Source organism: Ranitomeya imitator, chromosome 4, assembly GCF_032444005.1.
Source record: "Ranitomeya imitator isolate aRanImi1 chromosome 4, aRanImi1.pri, whole genome shotgun sequence".
NCBI classification, from domain to species: domain Eukaryota; kingdom Metazoa; phylum Chordata; class Amphibia; order Anura; family Dendrobatidae; genus Ranitomeya; species Ranitomeya imitator.
In genome coordinates, this window is record NC_091285.1 from 356,784,765 (window position 1) to 356,807,972 (window position 23,208).

A 23,208-nucleotide genomic window follows, 5' to 3' on the forward strand; every position below is an offset into this window, starting at 1 on the left:
ATGTAAATATGTAATAATATTTCAAGTAAATTATTGCCTAGGTTTTTGTACACCCAAATTGCTGATGTGGAATTGAAAAGTCTTTTGGAGGATTTAAAGTGTAAAAGGCCTAATATGAGATACTAGATGGTGGCCCGATTCTAACGCATCGGGTATTATAGAATATGCATGTCCACGTAGTATATTGCACAGCCCACATAGTGTATTGTCCAGCCACGTAGTATATTGCCCAGACACGTAGTATATTGCCCAGCTACGTAGTATATTGCCCAGTGACGTAGTATATTGCCCAACCACGTAGTATATTGCCCAACCACGTAGTATATTGTCCAACCACGTAGTATATTGCCCAGTGACGTAGTATATTGCCCAGCCAAGTAGTATATTGCCCAGTTGCGTAGTATATTGCCTAGTGACGTGGTATATTGCCCAGTGACGTAGTATACAGCACAGAGCCACATAGTATATTGCCCAGTGACGTAGTATATTGTCCAACCACGTAGTATATTGCCCAGTGACATAGTATATTGCCCAGCAAAGTAGTATATTGCCCAGTTGCGTAGTATATTGCCTAGTGACGTGGTATATTGCCCAGTGACGTAGTATACAGCACAGAGCCACATAGTATATTGCCCAGTGACGTAGTATATTGCGCAGCCACGTAGTATATTGCCCAGTGACGTAGTATACAGCACAGAGCCACGTAGTATATTGCCCAGTTACGTAATATATTGCCCAGTGACGTAGTATATTGCCCAGTGACGTAGTATACAGCACAGAGCCACGTAGTATATTGCACAGCGAAGTAGTATACAGCACAGAGCCACGTAGTATATTGCCCAGCCAGGTTTGTCACAGGTTAAAAAATAAACATATACTCACCTTTCCGAGGGCCCCTTGTAGTCCACGGCAGCTTCCGGTCCCAGGGTTGGTATGAGCACAGGACACATGATGACGTCACGATCACATGACCGTGACGTCATGGCAGATCTTTCTAGCGCAGGCGCACAGGGCCTGTGATGACGTCGCGGTCACATGACCGTCACGTCATGGCAGGTCCTTCTCACGCAGGCGCGCAGGGCCTGTGATGACGTCGCGGTCACATGACTGTGACGTCATGGCAGGTCCTTCTCCCATACCATCTTTGCCACCGGAACCTGCAACGGAAGATGGCGGCCGGCGCGAGCGACTACGGAGGGTGAGTATAGCAGGTTTTTGTTTTATTTTTATTATTTTTAACATTACATTTTTTACTATTGATGCCGCATAGGCAGCGTCAATAGTGAAAAAGTTGTGGACACACAGGGTTAATAGCGGTGGTAACGGAGTGCGTTACCCACGGCATAACATGGTCCGTTACCGCCGGCATTAACCCTGTGTTAGCGGTGACCGGAGGGAAGTATGCGGGCGACAGGCACTGACTGCGGGGAGTAAGGAGCGGCCATTTTCATCTGGACTGTGCCCGTCTTTGATTGGTCGCGGCAGCCATGACAGGCAGCTGGCGAGACCAATCAGCGAATGAATAACCGTGACAGAAGGACAGACAGACGGAAGTGACACTTAGACAATTATATATAAGACTAGATGGTGGCACGATTCTAACGCATTAGGTATTCTAGAATATACATGTCCATGTAGTATATTGCACAGCCCACGTAGTATATTGCCCTGCAACGTAGTATATTGCACAGCCCGCGTAGTATATTGCACAGCCCACGTAGTATATTGCCCAGCCACGTAGTATATTGCCCAGCCACGTAGTATATTGCACAGCCCACGTAGTATATTGCACAGCCCACGTAGTATATTGCCCAGCCACGTAGTATATTGCCCAGCCACGTAGTATATTGCCCAGCGACATAGTATCTTGCCCAGTGACGTAATATATTGGCCAGCCATGTATTATATTGCCCAGTTACGTAGTATATTGCCTAATGACGTAGTATATTGCGCAGCCACGTAGTATATTGCCCAGCCAGCCACATAGTATACTGCCCAGTTACGTAGTATATTGCCGAGCTACGTAGTATATTGCCCAGCCACGTAGTATATTGCCCTGCCACGTAGTATATTGCCCTGCCACGTAGTATATTGTCCAGCCACGTAGTATATTGTCCAGCCACGTAGTATATTGCCCAGACACGTAGTATATTGCCCAGTGACGTAGTATATTGCCCAGCCACGTAGTATATTGCCTAGTGATGTGGTATATTGCTCAGTGACGTAGTATACAGCACAGAGCCACATAGTATATTGCCCAGTGATGTAGTATATTGTGCAGCCACGTAGTATATTGCCCAGCGACGTAGTATATTGCCCAGTGACGTAATATATTGGCCAGCCACGTAGTATATTGCCCAGCCACGTAGTATATTGCCCAGCCACGTAGTATATTGCCCAGTTACGTAGTATATTGCCTAGTGACGTAGTATATTGCGCAGCCACGTAGTATATTGCCCAGCCAGCCACATAGTATATTGCCCAGTTACGTAGTATATTGCCGAGCTACATAGTATATTGCCCAGCCACGTAGTATATTGCCCAGCAACGTAGTATATTGCCCAGCCACGTAGTATATTGCCCAGCCACGTAGTATATTTCACAGCCCATGTAGTATATTGCCCAGTGATGTAATATATTGGCCAGCCACGTAGTATATTGCCCAGCCACGTAGTATGTTGCCCAGCCACGTAGTATATTGCCCAGTTACATAGTATATTGCGCAGCCATGTAGTATATTGCCCTAGTATATTGCCCAGTGACGTAGTATATTGCCCAGTGACGTAGTATACAGCACAGAGCCACGTAGTATATTGCCCAGTGACGTAGTTTATTGCCCAGCCACGCAGTATATTGCACAGCGAAGTAGTATACAACACAGAGCCACATAGTATATTGGCCAGTCACGTAGTATATTGCCCAGCTACGTAGTATATTGCCCAGCCAGGTTTATCACAGGTGAAAAAATAAAAAATAAACATATACTCACCTTTCCGAGGGAGCCCTTGTAGTCCACGGCAGGTTCCGGTCCCAGGGTTGGTATTAGCACAGGACCTGTGATGATGTCGCGGTCACATGACCGTGACGTCATGGCAGGTCTTTGTAGCGCAGGCGCGCAGGGCCTGTGATGACGTCGCGGTCACATGACTGTGACGTTATGGCAGGTCCTTCTGCCACCGGAACCTGCAACGGAAGATGGCGGCCGGCGCGAGCGACTACGGAGGGCGAGTATAGCAAGTTTTTTTGTTATTATTATTTTTAACTTTACATTTTTTACTATTGATGCCGCATAGGCAGCGTCAATAGTAAAAAGTTGGGGACACACAGGGTTAATAGCGGCGGTAACGGAGTGCGTTACCTGCGGCATAACATGGTCCATTACCGCCGGCATTAACCCTGTATTAGCGGTGACTGGAGTGGAGTATGCGGGCGACAGGCACTGACTGCGGGGAGTAAGAAGAGGCCATTTTCTTCCGGACTGTGCCCGTCGCTGATTGGTCGCGGCAGCCATGACAGGCAGCTTGCGAGACCAATCAGCAAATGAATAACCGTGACAGACAAGACAGAAGGACAGACGCTTAGACAATTGTATAGTAGATTAGAATCTGGCATTACAGCCCATGGGCATTTGGCCCATAGTTGCTTTAGCTGCAGACTAAATGACTCTTTGGCAATGGACAGAAGCCTATACACAAAAAAATAAGAGTTATATCTACCGTTAAAAATATTAAAATTTAAGAGTCCTCAGTGGTTGATATCTTTTAATGGCTAACTGAATAGATGGTAACAAATTGCAAACTTTCCAGACTACTCAGGTCTCTTCATCAGGCATAGGCATTCTATTCTATCTTTTCAGTTGGACATTCATGTATCGACCACTGACGACTCTCAAATGGTAATATGTTCCTATCTACTGGCTAACACCGTACAAAGATATATTTCTCAAGTAAGCCAGCATTCACAAATGAATGAATATAAGAGAAGAGAAGAGCTCGTTACCATCTCAGAATACTTTTCTATATTAAGTAATTGCTTAATCATTGAGTAAGCCATACATATATATTACCCGAATTACTCTTTTTACAAGAAGCCATGATCCAAAAATAGGATTGCAGGACTGATTCCCCAATGATGCATGCGAATCTTTCAGCAGAATGCTGACTGTCTGTGTTTAGTGATTGATTCCCTTTCCTGCTCCATTATCTGTTTATCCTCACTTGTAAAATGTATACTGCTGATCATTCTGTGCAAAATCCTTCAAAGGAAATAAGATAAAAAGTTACTGTAGTAAATTAATATATTTACTAGGCAGATGGACAATGCAAGTTAACGCTTTAGGTAGTGGTCAGTCCTTCCCAACATCTGCTAGTTCTGACAATTCAGGTGCTTCACAAACAGTAAATGGCAGCTTATACAGCCATCAATTACAGGCAACAGCAGCTACCTGAGCTAGCTCCAATTACTAGAGTTTATCCATTTAAATGCAGTTGTCAATTAAGTGGTGCAATCAGGGTAGCATGACAAATTGGATGCCCATGGGACCCAGCATGATGTCTACGCGGGATACCGATAGGTTACTGCAAGTTTTGTACATGTTTCAAATGGGCTTCATAGGAGATCATTATTTTATCTACCATGGAACATAGAAAAAGTTAAAAGCAAAGTCATAAAAAACGAAAGTCCTATCTATCAAAATGTAAAATGATTTACGGTAACCTGTACAGTAAAACCCATGAAGGCAAAAGAACACAAACAAAACCCCAAAGGTGCAATTTTTTCGGTCAATTCGCTTAGCTGAAAATTGCAATAAAAAGTGATCAAAATTTTGTATATACTCCAAAATAGTACAAATAGGAACATCAACTTGTCAGGGGAAAAACAAGCTGTAATATAGCACCTCCTTCCCGCACCCTAACTGCTACCAGCCGCTGCTCCGTTTCATGTATGTCCATCTGCTCTCTTGAATAAAGGACATCACTATTCAGCAATATCCGGGTGAGTGCCACTTTCATTTGTTCTTCTATGGATTTACAGAAAAATAAAAAAGTTTCCAACATCATTTGAGGCTATAATTTCTGCTCAGTGTGAATTGACTTTCATCAGTGAACAGCACTGAGGCCCACTGGTCCCTCGCTCCCTGGCCTATACGAGACAATGACGTCTATGTCTGGTGGTGTGGTCAGATACCCTTGCAGGTCCTCAAGTGCGTAAACAACGCTGATGTAAATGGTTTTGAATGGTCTGACGTGACACTTGGGTGCTTCTCAAATCCCTTAAATGTGCCTGGAGTTGTGCAGTATTCATCATCTGATTGTGAAGGGCATTGTTGACAATGAACAGTCATTAGTGTGGCATGTGGCCAAAGGACGTCCAATTCTCTGTCTTTCTGTGACTCTTCCAGTATCCCTGTTGCAACCTGCTGATAACTCTCTGTGACATTCTAAGTCCTGTGGCCACTTCTGCCTGAGAACATCCTGCTTGAAGCCTCTCAATGGCGAGGTACTGTTAATCAATTGTTAGGTGTCGTCTTGGTCTCATGATGTCAAAATGTGACCAGCATGATGAGGAGGGCTGTTTAATACCAATTCTAATTACAGCCTGAAATTTATTGGCCAATTCATGGATCAAACACCTGTTGGGAATTAACCTTCTTTTTAGAGAACAGTAAGTTGTGCAAAAAGTACTGAAACATTGAATAGTTGGACATGTGCATTCAAAAGTTTAGAGATGTTCGCATTAAGTTCACCTGAAAACGTTAGTGTATATTAGGATCATCCTCAAATTTGACCTGAAAGTTCTTTTTTTCTGGCCATTTTGTGAGTTTAGTGGAGCCAACAAATGTAATGCTCCCGATTCCCAACTAGCTCAAAGGAAGGTCAGGTTTATAGCTTCTCTAATCAGCCAAACTGTGTTCAGCTGTGCTAACATACTTGCACAAGGGTTTTCAAGGGTATTCTAACCATCCATTAGCCGCCTTACACAGTTAGCAATCACAAAGTACCATAAGAACACTGGAGTGATGGTTGTTGGAAATGGGCCTCTATACACCTATGAAGATATTGCATATAAATGGGGTTAGGACCATCAGTTGTGTTGTGCTGAAGTCTGGTGGATACACAGCTGATAGTCCTACTGAATAGACTGTTAGCTGCTTTTTTCTTGCCGTAATACAAATTCTAAGTAAAGAAAAACGAGTGGCCATCATTACTTTAAGAAATGAAGGTCAGTCAGTCTGAAAAATTGAGAAAACTTTGAAAGTTTTGAAACCATCAAGCGCTACAAAGAAACTGTCTCACATGAGGACCGCCCCAGGAAAGGAAGACCAAGAGTCGCCTCTGCTTCTGAGGATAAGTTTATCCGAGTCACCAGCCTCAGAAATCGCAGGTAAGCAGCAGCTCAGATTAGAGACCAGGCCAATGACACACTGAGTTCTAGCAGCAGCAGACACATCTCTACAACAACTGTTAAGAGGAGATTTTGTGCAGCAGGCCTTCATGGTAAAATAGCTGCTAGGAAACCACTACTAAGGACAGGCAACAAGCAGAAGAGACTTGTTTGGGCTAAAGAACACAAGGAATGGATATTAGACCAGTGGAAATCTGCTTTGGTCTGATGAGTCCAAATTTGAGATCTTTGGTTCCAACCACCGTGTGTTTGTGCGATGCAGAAAAGGTGAATGGATGGACTCTACATGCCTGGTTCCCACCGAGAAGCATGGAGGAGGAGGTGTGATGGTTAGTGTTGAGCATTCCGATACCGCAAGTATCGGGTATCGGCCGATACTTGCGGTATCGGAATTCCGATACCGAGATCCGATATTTTTGTGATATCGGGTATCGGTATCGGAAGTGTAAAATAAAGAATTAAAATAAAAAATATTGTTATATTCACCTCTCCGGCGGCCCCTGGACATCAGCGGGAGGATCCGGCGTCCGGCACGGCTTCTTTCTTCAAAATGCGCGCCTTTAGGACCTGTGGTATGACGTCCCGGCTTCTGATTGGTCGCGTGCCGCCCATGTGACCGCCACGCGACCAATCAGAAGCCGCGACGTCATTCCTCAGCTAAAGTCCTAGAATGAGCGCCTTTTAGGACCTGAGGAATGACGTCGCGGCTTCTGATTGGTCGCGTGGCGGTCACATGGGCGGAACGCGACCAATCAGAAGCCGGGACGTCATTCCACAGGTCCTGAAGGCGCGCATTTTGAAGAAAGAAGCCGTGCCGGACGCCGGATCCTCCCGCTGATGTCCAGGGGCCGCCGGAGAGGTGAATATAACAATATTTTTTATTTTAATTCTTTATTTTACACTTTAATATGGATCCCAGGGCCTGAAGGAGAGTTTCCTCTCCTTCAGACCCTGGGATCCATGAGGATACATTCCGATACTTGATGTCCCATTGACTTGTATTGGTATCGGATATCGGTATCGGCGATATCCGATATTTTTCGGGTATCGGCCGATACTATCCGATACCGATACTTTCAAGTATCGGACGGTATCGCTCAACACTAGTGATGGTGCTTTGCTGGTGACACTGTTGGGGATTTATTCAAAATTGAAGGCATACTGAACCAGCAAGGCTACCAGAGCATCTTGCAGCGGCATGCTATTCCATCCGGTTTGCGTTTAGTTGGACCATCATTTATTTTTCAACAGGACAATGACCCCAAACACACCTCCAGGCTATGTAAGGGCTATTTGACCAAGAAGGAGAGTGATGGGGTGCTACGCCAGATGACCTAGCCTCCACAGTCACCAGACCTGAACCCAGTCGAGATGGTTTGTGGTGATCTGGACCGCAGAGTGAAGGCAAAAGGGCCAACAAGTGCTAAGCATCTCTGGGAACTCCTTCAAGATTGTTGGAAGACCATTCCCGGTGACTACCCCTTGAAGCTCATCAAGAGAATGCCAAGAGTGTGCAAAGCAGTCATCAAAGCAAAAAGGTGGCTACTTTGAAGAACCTAGAATATAAGACATAATATCAGTTGTTTCACACTTTTTTGATAAGTATACAACTCCACATGTGTTAATTCATAGTTTTGATGCCTAGAGTGTGAATTTGCAATTTTCATAGTCCTAAAAATACAGAAAAATCTTTAAATGAGTGTGTCCAAACTTTTGGCCTGTACTATATATACACACTAGATGGTGGCCCGATTCTAACGCATCTGGTATTCTAGAATATGTATGTAGTTTATTTATGAAGTTTTCAGAATAATGCAATTTATACAAAGGATTCGGCCGGCCGCGACCAATTAGCGAAGCGTGGTTCAAATTCCACGCCAATTCGTGGGCGGCCTGCGACTGTCGCTGATTTTCGCGGCCGGGTGTGACCAATCAGTGAAGCCAGGGCCGGCTCCAGGTTTTTGAGGGCCCCGGGCGAAAGAGTCTCGTACTATATAACACAGACACATAGTATATTGCCCAGCCACGTAGCATATTGCCCAGCCACGTAGTATATTGCCCAGCCACGTAGTATATAGCACAGACACATAGTATATAGCACAGACACGTAGTATATTGCCCAGCCACGTAGTATGTTGCCCAGCAACGTAGTATATTGCCCAGCCACGTATTATATAGCACAGACACGTAGTATATAGCACAGACACGTAGTATATTGCCCAGTCACGTAGTATATTGCCCAGCCACGTGGTATATAGCACAGACACGTAGTATATTGCCCAGCCACGTAATATATTGTACAGCCACGTAGTATATTGCACAGCCACGTAAAATATTGCACAACCACGTAGTATATAGCACAGACGTAGTATATAACACTGCCCATGCAGTATATAACCCAGGCCACGTAGAGTAGAGCACAGCAATGTAGTATATTGCCCAGCCACGTAATATGTACCACAGCCACGTAGTATATAGCACAGCCCACATAGTATATAGCACAGAGATGTAGTATATAACACAGCCCACACAGTATCTAACACAGCTGCATAGGCAGCATCAATAGTAAAAAGTTGGTCACACAGGGTTAATAGCAGCGTTAACTGAGTGCGTTACACCGCGGCATAACGCGGTCCGTTAATGCTGCCATTAACCCTGTGTGAGCGCTGACTGGAAGGGAGTATGGAGTGGGCACTGACGGCAGGGGAGTAGGGAGCGGCCTTTTCGCGGCTGCACTGTGCCCATCGCTGATTGGTTGTGGCCGTTTGATCGCGACCAATCAGCGACTTGGGATTTCCGTGACAGACAGAAAGACAGACAGACGGAAGTGACCTTTAGACAATTATATAGTAGATGCCTTATATCTGCATTGACTGTAGGCACACACTGCACACTTATATACACATGCTTTATATCTGCACACACTGCACACTTATATACACATACTTTATATCTGCATACACTGCACACGTATATGCACATGCCTTATATCTGCATACACTCCAGGCTTACACACTATACACTTCACAACAACATAAAATGCACACTTATATACACACTGTACATTAGCATATAATCTAGGCACACACTGCAAACCTGTATACACACTGCACGCATATATACACACCCTGTACATTTGCATCCACTCCAGGCACACACTGCAAACCTGTATACACACTGTACATTTATATACACACTTCATCAGCATATAATCTAGGCACACACTGCATACCTGTATACACACTGTACATCATCATACATTCTAGGCACACACTGCAATTACGGTAGAGACACACTATTCAATTGCATACACTACAGGCACACAATGCATACCTGTGTACACACTGTGGACTTCTATACACACTACATCTGTATACATTCCAAACACACTGCACATCTTCATTCACTCCGGGCACACCGGTATACATTCTGCATACTTTTCAGACACACTGCACACCTGCATTCACTCCGGGCACACCGGTATACATTCTGCATCTACAAGCTTTCCAGACACAGTACACATCTGCATACACACTGCACACTTATGTCCAAACATTGTACGTTTGCATACACTCCAGGCACACACTGCACAATTACATTAGATGAGTGCCTACTTTTGCCTTGTCCCGGCCCTGATTGTATGTAGTTTTTCCTGGCTCTAAAGCATTTCCATAACTTCCATCATTTCAGTTTTTGTTTTTGTCTTGTGTTCTCCTAATCCGAAACTTTTGTGAGTCCATCTGTCCTTGCCTGACAGTTTTATTTGTATCCTGTCTATGTGACATTTGGAATCTTGCAGTCATCTGTAAAAAACCTGCATGAATACATTCGCCCGCTCATCCATCTTCTGCAGGGTCTTTCAATACATCTCTCCAGTACATTCTCTGAGGTATAGTTTGGGCCTGATCTAGTTCTATTCCCTTAATCCAGACACAATTACCAGAGAATGTCACCTTGAAAACTCCGTTTCCACATTGATTATTGCAGGCAGCATGTCCTGTGGTGGTTAGCGGTAAAGGAAACTCACCTACTAATTGAATTAGCATTATTGCTTTTATTGTAAAGCGGATGGCTTGGCTAGCGAAGTGCCTATTAGGTTGGCCGGCCTGCAGTGTCTTGTGGTTATTTTGTGAGGATTTTTTCCCCCACTTAATTTGGCTGTAATCCACATTGGATTTCATTTTACGATAACATATTTACTGATGTTATTATGCTTAATTTATAACATATCAATGGTTCTTAATAGAATCAAGCACAGAAAACCGTAAAAAGATAATGGCTATACTAATGAACCGTTACGTTCCACCACACTCTTAATAAATGTAGTGCGTTTTTGCACTTTGCGTTTACCTGGGGCAGCGCTGTCTTTGCCAATCTCAGAGCAGACAAAGGTCTGCTATAATTTAAGCCATATTTCTTCTAATAAGTTATGGTGCTCTGTCGGGGTCTGGATCTGTCCGATAGCTAACTCACATTCACTTTTGAGAAAAATGGTTAGACATGCTCAAAATAGAAAACTATTGCACAATTTTTGTACAAAGGTGGCTTGCCATTTTTTTTATACTAGAAAATTGCTGTACGATGAATGATAAGTCTGCAGGTTGTGGAAGGAAATTGACCTAAACATGAAGAACAGACATACTACATGCAGAACGCCAAATCAGCAGACACTGAGAGGTGGCTGTTGTTCCTGTGCCAATCTCTGCTACCAGAAATTCAAATGGAGAGAGTCCTTCAAGCACAAATAATTTGTTTAGCAGTAGTGATAGAGACAAGACTCCAGCAATGTCTTCCTGAATTCTGGACATTTGTTCGGCATGGGGTTGGGATCATATGTAGCACAATAAACGCAGAGAAGTAGTATATTTCCAGAGGCACATTGTGGTTCAAATACCATATTTAATGATATTTAGATCAGTTTTCCAGTAAAACCGTTACATGCCATTTTGGATTATTTCAAGAGAACCGGTCATCAGTATTTTGTAATGTAAAGTAAAGACATTGTTGTAATGGCGCTGAAATACTGGTTAACTTGATACCTTTTGGGGAAAAAATCCGCTTTGCGTTTCTTCTTTATTGACCGTCCATGACAGCACCACGGAGAGAGGGGATCCGCCCTTCAGGGACAGGGAACCTACAGATACATAAGGGCGGCACCTCTCCCACGCATCAATTGGCTTCCTGGTCCTGGAGGACAGGATGCCCTACAGATATACGTATTTCATCTAAGAATACCCAGGCCGGCTGTCCGACTCAGGTAGTGAGGGGGTCTCCTACCTCGGTCAGTGCGGGTCCCTGAAAGCGCCACGGTGGGTCCGGGTAGGGCTCCACAACAGTGAGCGGAGCAGGTGGAGTGGAGTCCGGAGGATGTCCATCTCCAGGTGCCAGCGACGGTGAGTATTTCCCCTCCCCGGGTCTGTCCAGTTTCCTCGGTCACCCTGCGTCCCATCGGTCATCCTGTTCGGGCACGTGGTGGGGTCGGGCGGTGGCATCGTGCCAAGGCCTCCTGGCGCGTCCCTGTGCGCTCCTTCCGGTGCAAGAAATTACACGGCAGGGACCGGAAGTCGGACGCCGGCCGGCTTCTGCTGCAGGCGCCGCTATGCTGCGGCCATGGGTAGCAGTGGCGGCGTGGGGAAAGCGGTGGGGATACTGGCGGTGACCTGCACGGGGGGGCAGAACCCTGGCCACACCCCTGCCAACATTCCGGATCCGGGGGAAGGCCTATTTAAGGCCACATTGAAGGCTGCAGGGCTGCTTGTGAACCCATTTTGCAGCAATGGATGAGCCAGAAGCTCCTGTCGGTCTGCTGGAGCAGGAGCAGAACTCGGCCTCGGAGAGGTCCCATGCACCCCAGAAGAAGACCCACGGACGCAGTGATCAGCCCCCGTCGCAGGACTTCATCTAGGTTGAAGGATCCGGTTCTCTCCCCCAGTAATCCGGTACCTACTGCTGCTGCTGCCTTGGTAAGAGACCTTCGTGAACGTACCCTGATGCAGTCTTTTCCTATGTTTTCTCCTTAGGGGAAAAATGCGTTGGTAAAGTAAAGAATAAGGAGTGTGCACTATGTGTTTGCCCTTTGCCAAGACGCCTACCCTAAAAGATTATGTCAGTCGTGTGTGCGACAGACGGTAGGGAGAAAAGGAAAAATATTTATACATTTTATAGCGGTAGTATTGCCTAAATTACATAGGGTTTTTTCCGCTCCCATAGATGGCGGAAGAGTCTCCTGATTTTACTTCAAACCTTAGAGAGATCATCAGGAGAGAAATAAACGATTCCCTAAAATCCTTGTCCCAAGGGGAGCCTTCCAAGAGGAGAAGGGAACATAGCATTTCAGATTCAGACTCGTCTACTGCCCCTAAGAAAGAATATGGTTCGGAAGCCTCCATCTCCTCTGCATCCTCTTCAGAGGAGGATGCTAATCAATTTTGCTTCCCGCTAGACCAGATGGACAGGCTGATTAAATCAGTCAGATCCACCATAGGGGTGGCTGCTGAAAAACCAGAACTTTCGGCGCAAGACCTAATGTTCGGTGGTCTAGACCCGAAAAAACGTAAATCGTTTCCACTTAATGATAAAGTTCAGAACCTTATCAAAAGAGAATGGAAAAAGCCAGAAAAAAAGGCTCTCTACCACTGGCCTTTAAACGGAGATATCCCTTTGACGACCCCTTGGTGAGCACGTGGAATAAGGCGCTAAAATTAGACGCAGCAGTGGCTAAGGCTTCTAAAAAATCCTCCATTCCCTTCGATGACATGGCTTCTTTAAAAGATCCTCTTGATAAGAAGGCAGATTCGTTTCTTAAAGGGACTTGGGAGATGTCGGCTGGTGCTCTAAGACCTGCAGTAGCTGCGACTTGCGCGGCAGGTCGATGATGGTCTGGCTAGACCAGCTAGAGTCTAAGTTAGAAGATGGAGCCTCTAGGGAATCCATGTTAAAATCCTTGCTGACAAACCAGAATGCCGCTTCTTTTCTCGCTGACGCGTCAACAGATTCTGCAAGGATGGCAGCTAGGGCTGCAGGGTTATCAAATGCGGCACACAGGGCCCTAGGGCTGAAGTGTTGGCTCAGCGACATTCAGGCCAGATCCCGTCTTTGCTCTATTCCATGCAAGGAGAATACCTGTTCGGTCCGGTTCTAGACGAACTGCTGGAGAAGGCCGGAGACGAGAAAAAGACATTTCCCAGTCTACCGACCACTTCTTATAGGTGTCCCTTCACAGGGAAAAGGTTCTTTCACAGAACACCGGCCAGGGACCAGGGCAGATTGGATGATAAGAAAAAAGGTACTGGATTCATGTTTGGAGGTGGGGGACGTCAGGAGCCATCCCGTGAGATCAAAAAGCCACCCCAATGACTATTCGCCCCGGTGGGAGGTCGACTAGCTGCCTTCTACCCAGCCTGGTCCAAAATTTCCAGTAGCAAATGGATTCTGGGAATAACAGCTACGGGTCTACAGCTAGAGTTTACTTCTGTCCCTCATAATGTCTTCAGGGTTACCCAGCTCAGGTCCTCCAGCAGAACAGATGGCCCTGGAAATGGAAATTCACGACCTGCTCAGTAAGAAGGTCCTATCGGAGGTTCCAGAAGGAGAATGGGGTTGAGGATTCTACTCTCTTCTATTCCTAATATGTAAACCAGATGGCTACTTCAGAACTATTATCAGCCTTAGGGCTCTTTATAATTTTCTGACCATACAACCGTTTAAAATGGAGACTATTAATACCGCAATAAAACTACTGTTTAAAAACTGCTTTATGGTGGTGTTGGATTTAAAGGACGCCTATTACCATATCCCCATTTATGCAAGACACCAACGATTCCTGAGGGTAGCGGTCCGGTTAGATGGGGTGGTCAGATACATTTTCAGTATAGGGCCCTCCCTTTTGGTATATCGGTCGTCCCCCCGGGTATTTACTAAGGTCATGGCTGAGGTCATGGCCCACCTACATGAGTCTGACATTCTGGTAATCCCCTACCTTGACAATCTCCTTATCATGGGTAAAACAGCGGATCACTGTTTAGAACAATTACAAAAAGTAATGTCTGCCCTGGAGCGTCTGGGATAGTTACTAAATGTCAAAAAGTCCTGGTTACAGCCCATGAAAGAAAAGCGATTTTTAGGCCTGACCTTGGATTCCCAGGATCAGGAATGCCATTTACCTCACGAAAAAATAGATCGTCTGCATCTTCAGGTGCTAAACGCATCCAAAAACCCCACCATGTCACGTAGGAAAGCGATGTCTTTGTTAGGCTTTCTCTCGTCCTGCATTCCAGCTGTCTGATGGGCCAATTATCATAAAAGGGTACTTCAGGGTGAAGTATTATTACAACAAAAAAATTGGGGGGGGGGGTCACCTAGAAAGCCAGCTGACCTTGTCCCAAAACACTATTGTATCCCTCGAATGGTGGCTAGACCGAAATAACCTGTCCACGGGGGTCTCCTGGGAATATAACGTACAGTAACTCGTATAATCACTACAGACGCTAGCCCTTCTGGTTGGGGGGCTCACATGGGTGGAGTTATAATTCAGGGACTTTGGGACCAGCTTCAGACAGAAATGTCCTCTAACCTGAAGGAGTTAACGGCGGTGGAGCAGGCAGTTAAAAAACTCCTTGCCTATCTACAGGGCCACCACGTTCGGATATTCTTCGACAATCGGGTCACCGTGGCATATATCAATTATCAAGGCGGAACCCGTTGCAAATCCCTGATGAATGTGGCAGATCGTCTATTCCAACTGGCAGAGCAACACTTTCCCTTGTTGACAGCTCTTCATATAAGAGGAGTAGAAAATACTACAGCGGATTTCTTAAGCCACAACACCTTGAGGCAGGGAGAATGGTCACTAAACAACGCCATCTTCAACCTCATTGTGGAAAGGTGGGGTCAACCAGAGGTAGATCTTTTCGCCACAAAGGAAAGCAGGAAGGTGACACAATTCTCTCTGAACCCCACAGAAAATCCTGTCAGTAGACGGCCTCCTCATAGACTGGAACTTCAGGCTAGCTTACGCCTTTCCTCCCCTGTCTCTACTTCCTCTGGTGGTGAGGATGCCTCAGGACCATGTCAATATCCGACCCATGGGTCTTACCAGACATTCCAGATCTCCTCTCCCAGGGCCCAGTCTACCATCCTCGGGCGGTTGGCCTTCATCTGACTGCGTGGATTTTGAGCGGTCACTGTTAAGAGACAGAGGTTTCTCTCCGGGCCTGATTAACACTCTGCTAAAAAGCAGAAAAATAATCACAAAAATTTATGTCAGGATCTGGAAAAGAATTCTTCAAAACTCAGGGGTAGTAGCTGGTCAATCAACACCACTAGACCAGATTTTGGAGTTCTTGCAAAACGGGTTGGATATGGGGTTATTATTTATTATTATTATTTATTTATATAGCACCATTGATTCCATGGTGCTGTACATGAGAAGGGGTTACATACAAGTTACAGATATCACTTACAGTAAACAAACTAACAATGACAGACTGATACAGAGGGGCAAGGACCCTGCCCTTGCGGGCTTACATTCTTCAGGATTATGGGGAAGGAGACAGTAGGTTGAAGGTTGCAGGAGCTCCGGTGTTGGTGAGGCGGTAGCTTCGGTAGTGATGAGGCGGCAGCAGGGTCAGTGCAGGCTGTAGGCTTTCATGAAGAGATGGGTTTTCAGGTTCCGTCTGAAGGATCCGAATGTGATTGATAGTCGGACGTGTTGGGACAAAGAATTCCAGAGGATGGGGAATATTCGGGAGAAGTCTTGGAGGCGATTGGATGAGGAGCGAATAAGTGTGGAGGAGAGAAGGAGGTCTTGGGAGGACCGGGGATTACGTGAGGGAAGATATCAGGAGATTAGTTCAGAGATATATGGAGGAGACAGGTTATGGATGGCTTTGTAAGTCAGTATTAGTCATTTGAACTGGATACGCTGGATGTGCGGTTTGAAGGACAGGGCAGTGTCAAAGGTTACTCCGAGGCAGCGGACTTCTGGTACGGGGGAAAGCATGATGTTATTGATTGCGATAGATAGGTCAGGTAAGGAAGATCTATGGGATGGAGGAAAGATGATGAGTTCAGATTTGTCCACATTGAGTTTGAGGAAGCGAGAGGAGAAGGAGGATATGGCTGATAGGCACTCTGGGATTCTGGACAGCAGAGCGGTGACGTCTGGGCCAGAGAGGTAAATCTGAGTGTCATCAGCACAGAGGTGGTGCTGGTATCCATGGGACTTTATGAGTTGTCCCAAGCCAAGTGTATAGATTGAGAAGAGTAGGGGTCCTAGAACAGAGTATTGGGGGACTCGAAGAGAGAGCGTGGGATGAGGAGGTAGTGTGGGAGTGGGAGACGCTGAATGTGCGGTTGGAAAGGTACGATGAGATCCAGGATAGAGCGAGGTCTTTGATGCCAAAGGAGGAGAGGATCTGTAGTAGGAGGCAGTGGTCAACTGTTTCGAAAGCAGAGGACAGGTCTAGAAGGAGGAGTACAGTGTATTGTTTGGGGTTATCCCCAAACACTCTTAAAGTACAGGTGTCAGCCTTAGGGGCCCTCCTTGGCTGCAACATTTCTGAAAATTACTGGGTCAGCAGATTCATCAAGGCGACAAAGCGGTCTAGACCAATGGTGAAGAATAGAGTCATGCCGTGGGACTTAAACTTAGTCCTCTCGGCCATGACAGAAGCCCCATTTGAGCCAATTTCTTCAGCCTCTATTAAAAATCTGTCTCTTAAAGTAGCCTTCCTGGTGGCCCTAACGTCAGCTATTAGGATAGGCGACATCCAGGCGTTATCCAGGCTTCCCCCTTACATGCAACTTAGGGATGATAGAGTGATACTTTCCCCTGATCCAGCATATCTTCCTAAAGTAGTGTCTAGGTTCCATAGAACACAGGAGATAGTTATTCCATCTTTCCTCCCTAATCCTACTAATGATAAGGAAAGGAAACTACACACTTTAGACGTAAGAAGATGTATCCTAGATTATCAAGCAGTGACTGACCCTTGGAAGATAGATAACGCCCTATTCATGCCCTATCAGGTTAGTAGGAAAGGTCATAGAGCTTCAAAATATACGTTAGCTAGGTGGTTAAGGGAGGCTACTTCGCTGGCATACGTCTCAAAGGGCAAGCCGGCGCCTGAAGGTCTAAGAGCGTATTCCACTAGCGCTATGGGTGCCTCGTGGGCGGAGAGGTTAGAGGTGTCGATCGACCAAATATGTAAGGCTGTTACTTGGTCTTCTCCTAACACATTCTATAACCATTATAGATTAAACCTGGGTGCTTCCTCGGACCTCTCTTTTGGTGTAAGGGTGCTGAAAGTGGAGCGCCCCCAGACACAGGGCCACGAGTTCTCGGTACCGGGCCTCTCTGGTTCGGTTCTGAGGCTGTCACGGTGGCTAGACCCGGTCCGCGACCCTACTAAGGGACGTCCAATACACCTGTGGTGTTCGGTCAGGTTGACCGACACTGCTGTGGGGTCCGCTGGGGTGATGGAATGGCAGCTGGATGGTATACCTTCCCACAGGTGAAGTATGTCCCCAGGGCTTCCCAGTAAGGTAGATGGTGATGGTGTAGGGTGCAGTCAATAACGAGGACACAGGGTTGCAGTCTCTTTACCTCTTTACTGAAGACTTCAGGATCCTCAATCCAGAGCACGCTTAACAGGGCTATCTGAGACCGGCTGGTCCGATGGGCACATCCAGAGTTTCCTTCGCAGATGGAAATCGTTGACTACCACTAGCGCCTGTGTGTTGTAGTCCTGCCCTGCTGAGCATTCGGAATAGTCCTCACAACTGCTGTTCTCGTTCATTCGTTCTCTACAGCTCTCTCTCTCGTTTTGGTTCCAGATGTTTCTAGTTTCAACGTCCCCCAGGTATGTTATGCCTAGGATGCACCCGTTTGACGGGAAGGCCTGGAGGTCTTCCGGGACCCTAGAGACGCCCGTCTCCCACTGTTGCCCCCTATGTCTTCGTAGGTGTAGTAAGGTAGACAGCCAACCTATGATTAACTGTCCTGCGGAGTTCGAAGTAAGGCCTAGAGTCAGTTACTCCCGCGGTGTTCTGGCCACCGGCTACGCGCCTCAGTAGGATGTTGCCTCGGTCTCACGGCACGTCTCCTACTGGTACTACTTTGTGCTTGATGTCGTTTACACTGTTCCACAATATCCTTCCCTTCGTGTCTCTCTCTTGGATACCGCCGCAGGGTGTGCAGGCGCTATTCCATTACGTTCTGCTCTTTTTGCTAGGCACCTGCCAGGTTCCACACCTGACAGGGACCCCCCTGTGTCTTCTCCCTGCAACACTCCCTGCCACGGGATGTTGCCTGAATCCAACCCAGTCAGCTTCTGACCAACTTCCTCCCCGACCCCTAGTTTTACCAGTGTGAGGAGTGGCCCAATAAATAAAGCCTTTTTCTCCCCCTAGTGGCCGGAGTGTGAAGTGTAATGTGTTCTGGTGATACCTGGTCAGGAGAACTCCTTAGTGCCATCAGACGTACCATCACTCCCCTTAGTGGCAGAGTGTCATACTGCAATGACCAGGTCTCTGGGGCGCTGCACAAGCAGTAGTCCCTCCCTAAACAGTTACTCTCTGTAATTCTCTCTGTGGTGCTGTTATGGACGACCGATAAAGTTTTAGTTACTCACCGGTTAACGGTGTTTTTCGGAGTCCATGACAGCACCCGTACATACCCTCCCGTCTTCTTAAGTTCTGAGTGTACACCTCTTCCCTTTTTTATATAATCCACTCGTGGTGAATAGTTAGCAGTAGTATCGTTGTATATATATTATCCTGTTAACCTTGGTGGTCCTCTTGGGCTCTGTAAACCAACTGATGCGTGGGAGAGGCGCCGCCCTTATGTATCTGTAGGTTTCCTGTTCCTGAAGGGCAGATCCCCTCTCTCCGTGGTGCTGTCATGGACTCCGAAAAACACCGTTAACCGGTGAGTAACTAAGACTTTAATCACTATTTGAAGTTTTCGGCTAATTAGTTTTGGTGCACAGTGGTGGGACTGTCTTCTGCTACCTGTATATGATTCCCAGGCCCCTCCGCCTGCCTTTTGTCTGTGAGGGACAGATTTCAGACAGAGGAGGCAGGTCATTCAAGGACGAGAGGCAAGCTTAGGGGACTGCAATCACAGACAGGGAGGAGGAGACCCCCGTGCACAGTCCAGCCCACATGCCCCAAAATGTAATTAGCTGAAAAGTTCAAAGCGTGATTAAAGAGGAACCACAAAGTGCATTTCATTACCAAACATATCAATTTAATCAGTATTACGGCACCATTACAGTCATGTCTTTCCTATATCTTACTATTTGTCACTCCATGTGAGTTGCGGTGCCTCAGTAGGGATCCAGACTGTAGCAGAATAGAGGAGAAACTCAGCACTCACTCAGAGGTTGAGTAGTAGAATAGTGAAAATATTTTAATTAGACAATCCAGTTGCACAAAATATTAATGTTTCGGTCCTTCCGAAAGGTTAATATTTTGTGCAATTGAATTGTCTAATTATAACACATAAAACATTACACCTTGTAATTATTTATTTAAAGAAAAATAGGCCAAAATGCAAAGGCCATTTATGAAAAATTAAGTAAACCCTTACTACTTCCATAGGGATTAAGAGGTTAAAGCGAACTTTTCACCAATTTTGCCACGTTAAACTGGCTACATCAAGGAATAGTGGCTACAGAGGTGAGTAAAACTTATTTTTTTTAATTTCTAATCTGAGATATGAGCTTGCCAAATTGAAATTCTAATTTCTGCTAAGAGCAAAGATTTATCTCTGGGAGCGTATATTTCTTACCTGCTTGACTGTGACTAATCATAAGCAGGAAACGTCATGCATGGGGGAAGAAGGGCACATCCCCAGAAAAACTTAGAACAGGCTTTTTCTGTGTGAGACATGTAATGTCACAAAGGCCCTCTCTCCTCCAGGACTGCTGCATCTACTGTGTAGAGTACAGCAAAGCTATGTGTCATAAATATGGTAGTTCTAGCAGCTTTCATACCCTGAGGTACTATAACGGGGGAGCCACAAAAGGCCTACTATAATTTAGCCTTACAGGATGCCAAAGAATATGGAAAACTGAAAACGGAAATTTTGGCACTTTTGGGGTTAACAATGACTGTCAGGGCACAATGGGTCCACTACTAGGCATATTACTGGAACAAACCCCCTCGATCACAAATGTTTGGTCTACTGCACGTCATCCAAAAATGGTTGCAGCCATAGTCCTATACCCAAGCGCAGATGGTAGAGCGAGAGTTATTTTCTATCTGGGAGATTCAACAAGCCTCTACTGGATTTTCTCCTTATGAACTCTTGTATAGCTGACATGATATAGCAAAGGAAACCTGGGAAGCCAAAGTCACGCCCCACCAAACCGTCTTAGAGCGTGTCACCCAGATGCAGGAGAGAGTTCTGAAGGCATTGCCTATCGTAAAGGAACATCTACTCCAGACACAAGAATCCCAATCCCGGGTCTACAACCGGTCAGCTGGGGTTAGGCAGTTCCGCCTCAGGGACTGAGTTCTCATACTCATTCTCACAAGAGTAAGTTTTGGCCAAGTGGCAAGACCCCTATGGGATGGTAGAAAAGATGGATGTAGTGCACTACCACGTCAATTTTATCTAGACATGGCAAGATATGGACCCCGTTGAAACACCATGTTTGCTGGTTAAGCCAGAAGGGGACATTGAAGCTGCCACAGTAGCCGAGACGCTGTTGAGGACCCCAAAACAGCAGTGTTGGGAATTGCTGCAGCAGAGCCAGGACCTGTTCTCAGGTTTGCCAGGATGTAACACAGTAAAGGTACCGTCACATTTAGCGACACTGCAGCGATATAGACAGCGATATAGATCGCTGCAGCGTCGCTGTTTAGGTCGCTAGGAGACGTCAAACACTGCAACAGCAGAACGATGCAGGAGCGATCCAGTGACGTACTTATCGTTCTCGCTGGTCGTTGCTCCATGAAAAAACATTGCAGGCATCGTTGCTTTTGCTGTCAAACAGGAGGAATCACGCCGACCTAACGACCAAATAAAGTTCTGGACTTTCAGCGACGACCAGCGATGTCACAGCAGGATCCTGATCGCTGCTGCATGTCAAACACAACGAGATTGCTATCCAGGACACTGCAACATCACGGATCGTTGTCGTTCTCGTTGGAAAGATGTTCAGTGTGAAGGTACCTTTATGAAGGTTGAAGGAAGACTTTAATTCCATCTTGCTTAACCCATATCTTAACCTAACATGCATGTTAATCTAGAGGAATGCAAAAAAAAACCATGTGGCAAACAGTAAGCTCCACATTGGGGAAAAAAATTCCTTCCCGACTCCACATACGGGAATTAGACTGGTTCCCTGGATCAACGCCCTATCAAGGAATCTAGTGTATATACCCTGTAACATTATACTTTTCAAGAAAGGCATCCAGTCCCCTCTTAAATTTTAGTAATGAATCACTCATTACAACATCATATGGCAGAGAGTTCCATAGTCTCACTGCTCTTAAGGTACCTTCACACTCAGCGACGCTGCAGTGATACCGACAACGATGTCGATCGCTGCAGCGTCGCTGTTTGGTCGCTGGAGAGCTGTCACACAGACAGCTCTCCTGTTGTGAATTCTGTGGCAGAGTTCACTCCTGTGGTCACAAGTGGTACTTCGGCTGATTCTCTCTGGGAGCTTCCGTTTGTGGAGGAAAGTGGTACTGCAGCTTCTGAGTTTCCTCCCTCAGGTGATCTGGTGAGGTCGTTGGCTGCTTCTCTACTTAACTCCACCTGATGCTTTGATTCATGCTTCCTGTCAATGTTCCAGTGTTGGACTTGTGTTTCTCTGGATCATTCCTGTGGCCTGCTGCTCTGCATAGCTAAGTGCTTCTTTGCTATTTGTTGCTATTTTTTCTGTCCAGCTTGTCTATTTGTTTTGCTGGAAGCTCTGGGACGCAAGGGGTGTACCTCCGTGCCGTTAGTTCGGTACGGAGGGTCTTTTTGCCCCCTTTGCGTGGTTTTCTTTAGGGTTTTGTGTAGACCGCAAAGTTATCTTTCCTATCCTCGTTCTGTCTAGAATATCGGGCCTCACTTTGCTGAATCTATTTCATCCCTACGTTTGTCTTTTCATCTTACTCACAGTCATTATATGTGGGGGGCTGCCTTTTCCTTTGGGGTATTTCTCTGAGGCAAGGTAGGCTTATTTTTCTATCTTCAGGCTAGTTAGTTTCTCAGGCTGTGCCGAGTTGCATAGGGAGCGTTAGGCGCAATCCACAGCTGCCTCTAGTTGTGTTTGGAGAGGATTAGGAATTGCGGTCTACAGAGTTCCCACGTCTCAGAGCTCGTTCTGTTATTTTGGGTTGTTGTCAGATCACTGTGTGTGCTCTGATCGCTATGTACATTGTGTTCCTGAATTGCCTATCATAACAGTACAGGAAGCCAAAAGTACTAATGTTTCTCAATAGAGGGAAAAAAGAAGTTCTGAGACCATTTTTTTTCCTTTGTACTGTGTTTTGTCTTTTTTTTCCCCTAGACATTTGGGTGGTTCAGGACACAGGTGTGAACATGGATATTCAGGGTCTGTGCTCTTCAATGGATAATCTCGTTATAAATGTACAAAAGATTCAAGACTTGGTGGTTCAGAAGCCTATGTTAGAACCAAAAATTCCTATTCCTGATTTGTTTTTTGGTAATAGAGTCAAGTTTATGAATTTCAAAAATAATTGCAAGCTGTTTTTGGCCTTGAAACCTCACTCCTCTGGTGACCCAGCTCAACAAGTGAGAATTATTATTTCTTTTTTGCGTGGGGACCCTCAAGACTG

General features: G+C 46.0%; 1 protein-coding gene across 1 annotated transcript in view; it reads left to right on the top strand.

Annotated features, from left to right (window-relative positions):
* Window positions 1–23,208, top strand: part of COG5 (component of oligomeric golgi complex 5) — a 477,042-nt gene that overhangs the window by 386,321 nt on the left and 67,513 nt on the right. The gene's annotated exons all lie outside the window — the stretch shown is intronic.